Genomic DNA, 13,212 nt, shown 5'->3' on the forward strand with positions numbered 1-13,212 from the left:
CTGGGAAAATGTTGGATTTTAGTTTGATGCTCCAGCTGTTTCTAAAACGCGTCTGATTTTTCCTTAGAAACGCTAGAAATACACTGCATTTTCGTTTTTATACTTGCTAAGACTTTTAGAGTGGATTCATTCCGAATAATGAAATCTCGCTCTTAAGGATTGAAAATTGAGCCACTTTTTTGTCGAGACTGGCTCAATTTTCACTCTTTAAAATGAGATTCCATTCAAAAAAAATTTACAGAGTATTAAGATGTAGGACAGAATATGGGGAATTGCGAACACCGAGTAAACGCGAACGATGCAATACATTAAAATAGTGATAACCTTTCATTCCTCGCATCCAGTGATAGCCCGATACATACTTATGTCTGTTTCCATCAATATAGATTAACTTTAATCTCGGTTCAACTTACTCTTCATCTTTTTCTAATTCATTGAACTAGAAAAAGATGAAGAGTAAGTTGAACCGAGATTAAAGTTATTTACGTTAGTAATGGGCATTAGTCACACTATAACACGTGATCGTAGAACGCATACATCGTTTAAAGTATTATAAATACTATTATATATTTTCGATCATTTTGATATGTAAAGAAGAGAATGAGGGAGTTTTTTATACTAGAGAATAGTTAAATACAGTTGATAGTTATTCATTAATTACACAAGTTTTCATTCAAACAATAAATTAGCTATAAATTACAGTAATTAATAATTAGATATATTATTAATGTGAACATTCTAATTTTTTAAACAAAAAATAAAATCAATTATTGATATCGTGACGAATAACTCCGAAAGACTCCGGGTTTTGCTTTAAAATTTTGTTTAAAATCATAGCGCATACTTATATATTATTGGTAATATGTAAATGTTAATAATTGTACAACAGTTTAAAAGCCTAACAACTGAAGTATGATTTGAATAAAGACTTGCATTAATTGATAAATCTAATCTACAATTTTATTTAACTTTTTCTTAAAATTTTTGCAGTTCCCCACTTTGATAGCAAATTTTGATAAAGCAAAATTTCTTTCTACTATATGGAAAAAGTTTATATCAGTCCTGCAATTCATTAAAATTCGAGACTAATATGTTCAAGTTTCTGGTTTGATCAACTTGTTCAAATGTTGTTTAAAAATTCCAAAAATACGATAATTAGTTTTATTGCAAGCGGTACCTAAACATCAAATGTTTGATATTGAATTCCATTATACGATCACATTTTAAACCTTTTTCTTGAAAATAATATATACAATATATAATATATATATAATATTTTTCTTTAAAACTTATAGGACGATTATATTTGAGTTCGTTATTCTGCTATAACTACAAAGTGTTTAAGGTATCAAACAACAATATTATTCAAAAAAACCAATTTATTCAAAAGATTGACAAATTTTTATATCTTTTCTAAAACTTTAAAGGTCAACGTTTGTAAAAAAAATCGTCCGATAGAATTTATTCAGGCGGCAAATTTGAGAGCGCATCATCACAGAGATCACACACGTGTGTGAAGAATCAAACACATTCGCAAATTATTAATATACTACTACTAAATATACAATATATGTATATTGCATGCGCTGATTGAATATTATATATATTTCGAAACTTTGTGGTGGTAGATGAGATTCCGTTTCATCATTTACGAATTAATGAGCAGAAGAAATTAGCAATTAAATGCAGCGATATTCATGCCGGATCTCGATTCTTGCAACCGGTCTCTTGTCGTTATTCACCGGTGGCGCTTCCGTTCCATTCGATCCACCACCAGCGAGTTCGCGCGAACGAGTTCCACGTAGGGCGACGGGACCATCGATTTCCAGACAGCGTCCCACGGTGGCGGTGGCGGTGGTGGTGGTGGTGGTGGCGGTGGTGGTGGCGGTGGCGGCGGCGGCGGCGGTTCGTGGCGCCGTGAAAGAAGTCGGAACACGGACATTTAAATCTAAAAACGGCTGGCCGAAACTCCCGACCCCGGGGTAATTGGAGGGTCGCGGAATTTGTTGCTTTGCCGACGTGGTGTGAGGAAGGAAGGGGACGATGAGGGAGGAAAGAGGGCAGACGGAGGGACGCTAAAATACGAGCGCCGGTTAAACGCAGGCGGGCAGGCAGGTAGGAAAGCAGGGAGAGAGCGAGAGAAAGAGCGTGTGCGTGTTTGTGAGGATCTGTGTGCGCATGTAGAAGTGTGAGAGAGAGAGAGAGAGAGAGAGAGAGAGAGAGAGAGAGAGAGAGAGAGAGAGAGAGAACGTGGAAAAGGAAAACGGCAAAAAAAGAGCAAGAGAGGGACAAGTGGCCGACGCGATGAGGAATCGCAAAGCGTTTGCGGAACGAGAGCGTACTTAGGTGAAACGGGCGCGCCGCAAATCCGCTCGCGTATAAACGAGTTAGAGCGCGAAATCGTCGTCGTCGGTGGCGGTAACGACGACGACGGCGGCGATGACGGCGCAACGGGGGTTGGGATAAAGAGCAGTGGAAGCGAGCGAAATGGAAAGAGAGTACGAGAGGAAAAGAGAAAGAGACGCGAAAGGACGGGTAGCATATGCACGAACGGAACGACGACCGGCTGCGCGTCCGAGAAGAACCGGCGGTGCTGTACCAGCGGCTGTATCCACGCTCTGTCCACGGTCCGAGGCACATAGCCAGCAGCAGCAGCCACAGCGGTATAGTAGCATGGAACGTACAGCGAAACGCGCGGGAAGAAGGAAAAACGGAGAATGCCCTCTCACGCTATCCAGCTTATAAGACAGAGACAGCGAGACGTAATAGGTCGTAGACGCGGAGGTTTGCGTGTAATTGGATTCATCCCCTCGGCGCTAAACGCGTCCCACGTTCTTCCGCCCTCGTTTTACCCTCCCGCTCACCCCCCTGCCGTTCCTGTTGCTGAAACCCTAGGTGCGAACCGCGCCGCTGTCGTCCTTCAACCCCAACGAAGACAACGTCTCCACTCTCCGCCTCACCTCCGCCTCTCGAGCGAATTAACCCCGCGCTATCGCGAGACAGACGACACGAGGGAGGAGAAGAGGGCGGCGGGTGAGGCAAAAGCCTCTCTGCCGTCGCCTTCGCTCTTATCTTCTTAACTTTTCCGTGGTCGTACCCGCCGGCGTCCCTCGACGGCTTTCCGTGTTCTCCACTTCGCGCACGTTCCGTCGTGTCTACTTTTAACGTGCGAAATTTCCAACTTCCGCCGCCGCGCCGCAGCGCGGGTTGTAAAACTCACGGTAGCCGCGAGAGCCCGGCTCTAAGCAAAAACCTAGAGAGAAAGAGAAGGAAAAATTAAGTGCGACCGAGAAATATCGCGTGCGAGCGAGCGAGCGAGCGAGCGAGCGTGCTCGACGAGAATAGGACTTTGTGGCGCGTGGTGTGAGGAAGAAACAAAGCGGGTATATGTGCGAGTTGCGTGAGCTGTAGAGTGTGTACACTCGGCGTCGAACCGGAGCGGATGTAAAAGGTTATATAGCGCGCGACCCACCTTGGTTGAAACTGCTCGTGGCCGTTCTTCAACGTGAGCGCAGGACGCACCGATCCGTGAATGATGTTTGATCGTTGCGTTTAAAGGATCATTTTGGGGTCCGATGAATCCCGAAATTGGGCATGAGCGAGTTTTCCTCGCTCGTTCCTCGCAAATAGAAATTCTGATTTTATCAATGTGGATTAATTTTAATTTCTATTCGACTTACTTTTTGTCCTTCTCTAGATCTAATAAAAATTATAAATATTTATCGTTGGTACGTCGCGTCTTGTAGTTGCGGTGATTAAGAATTATTTCTACCAATTTGTAGATTAACTTTAATCTCGGATTAACATACTTTTTATCATATTCTAGTTCTAAGAAATACATAGATAAAGATAAGGAGTAATTAAATTGAGATTAAGAGGTTGATTCACATTAGCATGAGAAATGAATCTTAATCGCCAGCTATGAGACACGACATATCAATGAATATTTTTCTCTACTCGCTTCTGTCGGTTTTCCCCAACGATTGTGACTGACAAGTTGAATCAAAGAGACGCCGCAATGCTAAAAACACTTTCCGATTAGAACCCGATAACGATTATCGAAATTCTGAAATCCGAGAACCAGAATGGAGCATAATCAATCTTAATCGTGGAAAATATTTTCGTGTCCGATTACGTTGGATAAGTTTGACGAAGTAAAAACGATGTACTTGCACCCTGGAACGAAATACATTCTAAATACAGTCGAGTACCCGTATACCCCTCGATTTTGCTATTGTGAAACGCCGCTGGATCTGCGGTCGACAGCAACGAGAGTCCCTCTTCGAAATTCGAACCGCTGCTGAGACCGATCTGAAACGCTTTCCAAACGATCGATTCGGATGAACGGGTGTACGTGATTCTCGGGTGGTACACCACTAGGTATAATCATCCTCCCGTTTGCGGGACCATTCGGTGGCTCTGGGCTTTCAGCGAATCCATCCACGATCAGCCAGCTGGTATGTCGTCGACTCGCCAATACGTGACAGCTAAACTGGGAGAAGTGTCGCGGGCGTGGTGATACAAAGAGATTCGGGAAAAGGGAAAGAGAGAGACAAAGAGAGACGCGCTATCTCTAACGCTTAGAGATGGTTGGCAAGAGAGAAAAAAGAGAGAGAGAGAGAGAGACGACTAAGAGAGACTAAGACGTGAAATACGAAATTCAGAACTTGGGGCTTCTGAAACACACAGAGGCACGGCTGTTGCCCGGTTCGGCTTGGCCCGGCTCGGGCCTCGTGCTCGATCCTGCCTGGCCTACAGCACCTCCTCCTCGTTCTCCTCTTCGTCCTCTCCCCTTGCCCCGTCGCCATCTCCTCTTCAGCAATTTCCAACTCCTCTTCCTTCTCTCTCGCCAGAATGCCGAACGCGAACGTCTGGTTAATGAGGCGCACGCACACACGCTCGCGCGCACGCGCAGCATGCCCTCGTCGCCGTTCCCCCGTATCGCCCCGGTGTCCCCCTTGCCATGCCGCCGGTATCCCTCCTTCAACATTACCCTCCGCCACCTCCGCCACCACCGCCGCCGCCGCCGCCGCCGCCGCTGCCGCCGCCGCCTCTACCGCTCGTTTCTTCTTTCTCCGTCGCCGCTGCCGCCGCCGCCGCTGCCGCTACCGCCGCGGCCTCAAACACAATGCGCCACGTCGCGCTGCCTAGGCGTCACGGTAATGACATACTCCCACATGCACGCGCGCCGTCCGATATCGCACCATCTACTAGTAGTGGCAGCGGCAACGGTAGCGGCAGTGGCGGTGGCGGCGACAGCATCCGCGGTAGCAGCTGCAGCCGGCTGCTGCCAGGAAGCTACTGCGAATGAGCGAGCGAGCGAGTGAGTGAGTGAGCGAGCGAACGAGCGACGCGGCGAGAGCGAGAGCGGTGATTGATCGCGCCGCAAAATCGCGCGCGGCTATCGTCACGCAGTCGCCGACACCTGTGCAACCGACACCTCGAAAAGGACGTCGCGATTTTTTTCTTTTTTTTTTTCCCCTCTTTCCCGGGAGAATTTTCGGAGCTCGACTTGTTTTATACGCGATAGATACAATTATCGGCCGACTTCGCCGAAACGCAAGTAGAACGCACGAGTTCGTTGCATATACGAGCGGTAGACCTGATTAGATTTCGTCGTGCTCTGAATACTGAAAGCGGAAAACTTATATATATATGGAGAAAACGGAACTTTGTAGAATTTTTTAGAATTAAAAAAAAAGAACAGGTTCCAGTTCGTGGTATAAACAATTCGTTAAACGAAAATGTATGCAGAACAGCCAAAAACTATCGCAAAAATATCTACAGCGCCATACAGGAAACTTCTCGCGCGATACATTCTTCGAACTACAGAACTCCATGTCGACGCGCGCATTGAAATATCTCCCTCGCTAAAACGGGACTTCTCCGACGTAGGAAATAAACGCGCATAGCTAAAAACGAAGGCGACCATAGAGCTCGGTGAATTTTGGATGCTTAAATCACTGTGCCGTTTCGAACGGCGCAGCAGCGAATGGTCGGAGTGTCGATATCGAGAGAAAAGCGTTTAAAATCCGCGGATACTTCAATCCACCGATACCTCGGTACAGGTCGATACAGGTCCGTACCGGATCGGCCGGAGGGACCGATATTCCCGCGTGCAATCAGATATCGTGGTACCTAGCAACAGCTACACACCGGTGACGGCGATGGTAGAGCCAGCAGCAGCGTCGTTTATCGATGCAGCCGGCTGTTCGACGATAGGAAGCTGTTCCATAGCCCATCTCTAATACGCCTGATCTTAACGATGAAACAATCAAGATCGAACGGTCTTGCAGGAGCAAATAGCCACGATCTCACCTTCTTCACCAGATATCCTGAAATAAACGCTTGGCGTGCTCATCAGGCGGCTCCAGTTTTACCGGTTCTTTCTAAGAGAGAGATATGTATGTGTGTGCATGTGTGTGTGTGTGTGTGTGTATGTATGTATCTTACGTTTCCCTGAACTATAATTTTGTGCTATTAACTCTTGCTCATCAAGATACATCAATGATTTTGACATTAACGAGCAAAGTTCGGGTTCTAATTAATTAACAAATGTGTGAAATTAACAATAAATTTAGACTGCTACATAAATAAATCGAATAAATAAGAAAAGGCCAAAATGGTCGAGGCTAAATCTTAATGCCTAATAATAAGACTGTTTTTTTTATTCCTACACTATTTTTGGGAGTGAAATTTTACTCCCAAAGAGAGTGGTAGTCCGGCAAGAGTGAGTTTCACTTCACTTCTCCAAGGAGTAAATTTTCTAAAAGGTCAACTTTAATGATTAATATCTCGTTTTGCGAGAGGTAGAGCGACGTTTTTTTTCTGCCAAATTCATTTTCTTTCTCTCTTTTTCGCTTTTATTAAATATCAAATATATAGTATCTATCTCACTTTAAGTTCCAATTAGTATAATACAACCATAGTATAATACAATCCAAAACGTGCGAAATAAATTCAACAGAACATAATTTTTTTTTATTCTTCCTTTCCTTTTCCTTTAACGGCACTCTTCTCTGGCAACGAAAACGATACGACCAGTAGCTTATCTTTTCCTTTCATTGTATAGCTGCGAAAGAGTTGCACACAATGGCGTACACGCGAAAACAAAATAGGAATTCTTGAAACAAAGTCAGAATATGTAAACGAATTTGCGAAATCAGAAAACGCAAAATAAAACGAACTCGGTCGGTTCAGTAAGAACTTTTAAAAACCAAAATAGTAACAATCCAAAGATTCTTGATATTCAAAATTAACAAAGAAATTAAATGGCCAAATGAAAGTACAGTTGGTGGAGCGCAAATTAACAAGTACATATATGTGTAAATTAATAAAATTACATTTAGTCAGACGTTTCTCCGAGCTATTCTCAGAGAAAGTTGGTAATGTTTAAGTTTGCAAAAAAATTTTTTTTTTCTAAACTTTTAAAAAATTTTAAAACAATACAATACTCAGACCGAAGCAACAAAACATTCGCTGAGTCATCAATCCCGTCATTTTTATTCGCAAAAGTAAAAGTATTTTGGTTTGAAAATAAAGATACGTTTCGGAGTGCATCATAATATGCATATAAGAACATGATATATATGATAATGTCCCGGAATCTCTCGCCGTTGTCTCGCAGTCTGACTGCGGTCGGATATTCTCGTTCTTGCTATTTTTTCGCGGCGGCGGTGCATCGCCGAGCGGGAACATAAAGGGCGCGATAACGTTGGAAAGCGGAAAAACAAAGCGTTTGCGGCTGCGAGAGAGGCGCGAGTAGAGCGGGGGAAGGAGGAGCGCAGGGGAGGAGAAGGTGGAGAGAGAGAGAGAGAGAGCTGTACGCGTTGCGTGAGCGCGAGCGCGCAAGTAGATGGATAGCGAGGCCTTTTGTGGAGAGGAGGCGCGCCGCACCGCGGCTTTTACATCTTCCGAGCCGTTTCCATCAACTTTTCAAATCATGCGCGAGCGAAACCCCCATTCCGCAGTACCGTGCTCGAGAATCCGTGTCGGTACGTATCATGCGACTCGCCGCGCACGCGAGGATCTCTCTCTCTCTCACTCTTTTCCCCTCTCTCGTACCGCGAACATGTAGCAGCTACCGTTTTACCGGAGAGGAGATCTGAAACCGGATAACGCGCGCGAGATAGGAGAGGCCGCTTCCCGAAGCAAGCCGCAACTTGTACGCATCGAACACGCCCGATGATCGCGCGTTCGTCGGTTTTTTTTCCCCTATTCAGACGCTGCCAGTGGGATATTTCCGGAGCGGTGCTATAGCCGCGCGCGGATTACGCTCGTGTCGGATTCGATTACTGGTCGCGTGCTTAGATGAAATGGGGAATGGGCGAAGGATTCGCTTACGCGTATCGGATACCCGTACGTTTTACGGACCATCTCGGATTCTGGGCGCGTTTTCTTATCTATGCGACTGCTTGATTTTTCATATATCGATTTTATACAGATAACAGAGGCCTTTTAAATGATAGATCGTTATGGAGGTTCGATGATGAATAGAATATTCTGTTTGGAATGCTGTTGGTGATAATGACGATAATTATATTTTCCACTGATTGTTTCACGCGCATGTGATTTCCTGTCTTGCCGTTGGCTGCGGGTTTTAGGTCTGATCAAACTCGGCGCGAAATGATATTAATGCTGTAATTGATTGGCGCCGTTATAATAAAATGACATAAATGAGAGCAACTTCCCAGCCAGGTTTCACCGTTACAATATATTACACACACGCGTACGCACACACGTGTACTTGACCACGCATATCATATCAGCGATAGGTTTATGATGCGCGTGGGATGATTCGTATCCTTTAACCTCATGATAAACGTGTGCACTACATTTGTAATTTTATAATTAAAACGGAGATTGATCGGAAGTGTTTACGCGCATCAAACTCTTTCTATGTACTCTTTTTTTTTTACAATTCGTGTATTAATTATATTTAATTTTCGTCCAAGTCGTGGAAGTAAACCGATGGAAGCCAAGAAAATAAATACGGAAATATAATTATATTACAAAATTATACTCTAACAAAAAATATATTTAAAAAATAGATTTTTTTAATAAATGTGGCAACTTCCAATTCAATAATTATAATGAAGATTGATCGAAGATGCATATGGCATCTCATTCTTTTTTAATATATTTTTTAATAATTATATATATTATTAATTTGATGAAGTCAATGAAATAAACAGAGATGGATGCCAAGAAAATGATACGAAAATAATTATATTCATAAATTACGTTCTAACTACATAAAAAAGACATTCCTTCATAAATATGACAAGTTAAAAATCTTATTACACGAATATACTTTGTAAAACTCGCTTTCTCTCTCCCTTCAGGTGTATTCGTGTATGTTAGTTATCGTGAAGATTATCGCAAGCGCTTATACTTTCCGTTGATTAAAAATACTGACAGGTGCCGTTAACACGGTGCAGAATATTGCGCGATGCGTAATCAGACTCGCTCGCGGCTCGATCACTCGAAAATCCACTTGGATCGAGTGTAGGAGAGGGAGGGCGGGCGGGCGAGCGATCCAACGATCATTCTCGCGATTTACGGCAATAAGGAATTATTAGCCGGAATGTCTCGCTGGAGAGACTCCGGATTACACACGTACATCCGATGGGAAAGCGTGTGCGACGCGGCATCGGCGCGGAGAGGTGGGCGAGGGATGAGAACACCATCGAATTCGAAGCGACGAGGCTCGATGCGTGACACGGTAACGCAAACAGAAATCCGACACGCCAGGCGGACAGAGAGGACGGACGGACGACGTTGGGGGTTGGGAGGGTGTCACCGAGGGGGTTGAATCGGGTAGACAGACGGCGACAGAGAGGACGAGCGCGACGCGGGGGTGGGCGAGACGGGGCTTATATCGTTCGCGTTGACTGCGGATCGTGCTCTCTACCCCGTGGTCTCCGGCTTCCAATGTCGACGAGGATGGAAACGCGAACCCGTACCGCAGTGGAGGTCCTCTTCTCTTTTTTACCTCTTTTTTTTTTTTGTCGCTGACCATAGGAGGACACGCAAACACGCGCACGCACTCGCTTGATGAACGAGAGAGGCGGAATGGTAAAGTGCGACGGGGAGAGAGAGAGAGAGAGAGAGAGGAAGAATAAGAGCACAAAGGATAGAAGCGCGGTCACTTCCGTAATACGTTTGTCGCCCCGCCGGCGTATTCACGTAAATCGGGGTTGAACAACGTCCCTTGTGATTCGCTATCGACGGGCTTCCTGGGAAACCGGCCAGCTGCCGATTGACTTTGCTTTTAAGTAAGGTGATGCAAGATTGCACCAGTGGATCTAATTTTACTACTACGATAGACATATGGAATTAATCATGCGCGGTCTTAAACGCTTTTGCGAGATCAATGGAAATTAATTATTCTGTTTTTTGCTCAAATCAGCTATTATCAGATGTATTATCGACGTTGCCATATACAGCGTTTGATTTTCAATATTAACAATATTGGCTTTGCAAATTGAAAAATATTATTATTATTTATAGAGTTTATGGTTAGATATTATACTTTTTTAAGGGGTGGTTAAAGAAATATATTTATAGAATTTTTATTTACATATTTTGACGCAAAATATAGGTCTTTTCGCTTTTTGTAATAATAAGCAATATGTATAGTAACAATTTCGAAAATGTCAATTCTGCATAAATTGCTCTTTCAATAATTAAATTTTGCTGAAGCAATCTTATGTCCACAAGCTCGCAACAATCGCCTGATCAAATCGAAAATACTTGTTGACATTTTATTATCTAGAATAGCGCTCGTAACACTTATCTTACGATAGTTAATCACATAGGATTCAAGAATTCGAAATATATATCTCTTTCTGTCTCACGTACATTTATTTCGTGGCGCATCACGTGAGACCATCGCGTTACCATAAACTTTCGATCCTAAATGCTTCAGCTCGAAAGGAATCGCGGATTTCGTATTCGGAAAGTTTCTGGTACTGTTCCAAGCTTTGCGATTTCTTTCGTGCCAGACGCAGTCTAGGAGTTCGCGACCCTTCCTTCCATTGGCAGATGACCCCGTTGACTCCTGCAAATCATTCGCCGGCGGTGCTATCCAGTTTTTTTTTCGATTCAATTAGCGTTCTCATGCTGTTACGCAGATTGCCGTGAAATAGATAGTCTTTCGTTACGGCGATACTTTTAACGTAATCGATATCAATTACGATCAACCATCATCCGCAACGTTTTACAGAAAACGAATAATTATAATTTGAAATATATAAACAATATCCATTGTGTTACATTTAATACGTTATATTATATATTTGTTTAAGTTATTTTATTACAGAAGAAAGTTTAAAGTTTTCGTACACTTAATAGAGATATTGCAAGACTTATTACCGATCGATCGCAAATACCATATTGCTGAGTAATATAATCGATTTCTGATATGTCACTAATTAGAAACCGCAAACTGTATTAGCACGGCATTATACTTCGATAAAGTATGTATATAAGGAGTAGAAAATAATAAATAAAATTATTAGTAATTTGCGCTATTATCAGAACATGTTTTTAATCGATCGAGAATAGATATTAAATTGATTTTCAATACGGAATCGCTAATGAGAAATAACTCGAGGATCGCCTCGAGAAAAAGCAGTCTTCTCGATAAAATAGGTTTCACATAGAAGAGAGAGAGAGAGAGTTTATAAATGGATGTTAGTGCATTTAGGCTTTTATCTTTTATCGGGACATTCTTAATCGACTGTGCGAACGCTACATCGTTGTCCAACATATGGATTTTCGATATATACCGAATCGTTAATTAGTCTCGATTGGTGGAAATTAGTAGCGGGCGTTTTCGATGAGATATATTCAAGAAATAGAACTGTAGACGCGCATCGCTGGTGAGCCGCGCGTTTTACCTTTTAGTCGAGACGCGCTCTTAATCGACCGCGAATACTACATCGGCGCGGCTACACCGGCATCGATTTCCGATATGGAGCCGCTAATTAGAGCCGGCGGGCCGCGCCGCGACGCGACGCGACGGTCGGGACGGCGCGACGGGGTTTATCGCATTTCCAGGCGTCGCTGATATTATATTAACTGGCCGACCGATCGGTCGACCGAGGTGGAGCTGGAGAACGGTCTCGGCATAACGCGGTCTCTCCCGCGTGATTTAGGTTTCGCGCAATGCGTATCTCTTTCTCTCTCTCTTTCTCTCTTTAAGCGCGCGCTTTTTACGTCGAGACTTACGGGCCGGTCCGGACTTGCCGCGACTCTTTTCACGCGCTCTCGCTACCCCCTTCTGCCCCCTCCAGCCCCTCCCTGCCTCACGGAATGTCTCGTGCTTTAACTCTCTGCCCTCTCTCTCTCCCTCCCTCTTGTCCCGTATAATACGCGGCGGCGGTAAGCCGGCTGGCAGCTGCCTGCCTTCCGTGCAACCAGCAAGGCTAGCGGCCCAGTCTGGCTGGCCCGCTCCTCCACGTACGGCTCTCCACGCATGGAATCTCCGGAGATTCTCGCCTCCGTCTCCTCCACCACCTTTCCATCGTATCGCCGCACCGTCACTACACTTCGTCGCCGCTATTTCTACCAAGGCTTACCGTCGCTCCACCGCACCGCCGGCGATATCCCGCTTTGTCTCGCTTTCTCTCTCTGCACTTCTTGCGAATCCTTCTGCGCGCCGCGTCCTCTTTCTTCCTCTCGAACATAGATATGGAGAGGCTCTGCGTGTGTAGTATCTCTCCTCGTGACTTCCAGTTTGTCGCGGATACCATCCTCGTTCCTTCGCTCGTTCCCTCTCGCTCTTTCGTTCGCGCCACGAGCTTCCCCACCTCTCTGCGTCTTCCTCTTCGTCGTCCTACGTCGTGCCTCTTCTCTCTCACCTGCGCGAGAGCGAGGAGAAACGTGCTTGGAGAACGTGAGTGTGAGCGGGACGGAGTGCGGTGAAGAGATAGAGGAGTCAGAGAATGCCGAAGTTTAGTCCGCGGCTGCCGTCGCCGCCGTCGCAGTCGACCAGACGGATAAGTATTGTCCGGATCCCGTCCCGCTCCGGGCTTAGGGGTCCCGTTTGAAGGCGCAGCTGGGGAGAGGCTCGGGGGGGGAGACCTCCTCAAGTCAGATATGAATCTTTGTGCCGGGAGGGCGGCCCGCACACTCGACGGCTAACGGCGGGGTGGCATCCGTCCTTAGAGAAAGAAGCGGGGGAACGAGGAGATGGGGGGGACCACG

General features: G+C 45.0%; 1 protein-coding gene across 1 annotated transcript in view; it reads left to right on the forward strand.

Annotated features, from left to right (window-relative positions):
* Nucleotides 1-13,212, forward strand: part of LOC108783129 (uncharacterized) — a 41,882-nt gene that overhangs the window by 15,267 nt on the left and 13,403 nt on the right. The gene's annotated exons all lie outside the window — the stretch shown is intronic.

This window comes from Cyphomyrmex costatus, unplaced genomic scaffold (genome assembly GCF_001594065.2).
Source record: "Cyphomyrmex costatus isolate MS0001 unplaced genomic scaffold, Ccosl1.0 scaffold142, whole genome shotgun sequence".
Classification (NCBI taxonomy): domain Eukaryota; kingdom Metazoa; phylum Arthropoda; class Insecta; order Hymenoptera; family Formicidae; genus Cyphomyrmex; species Cyphomyrmex costatus.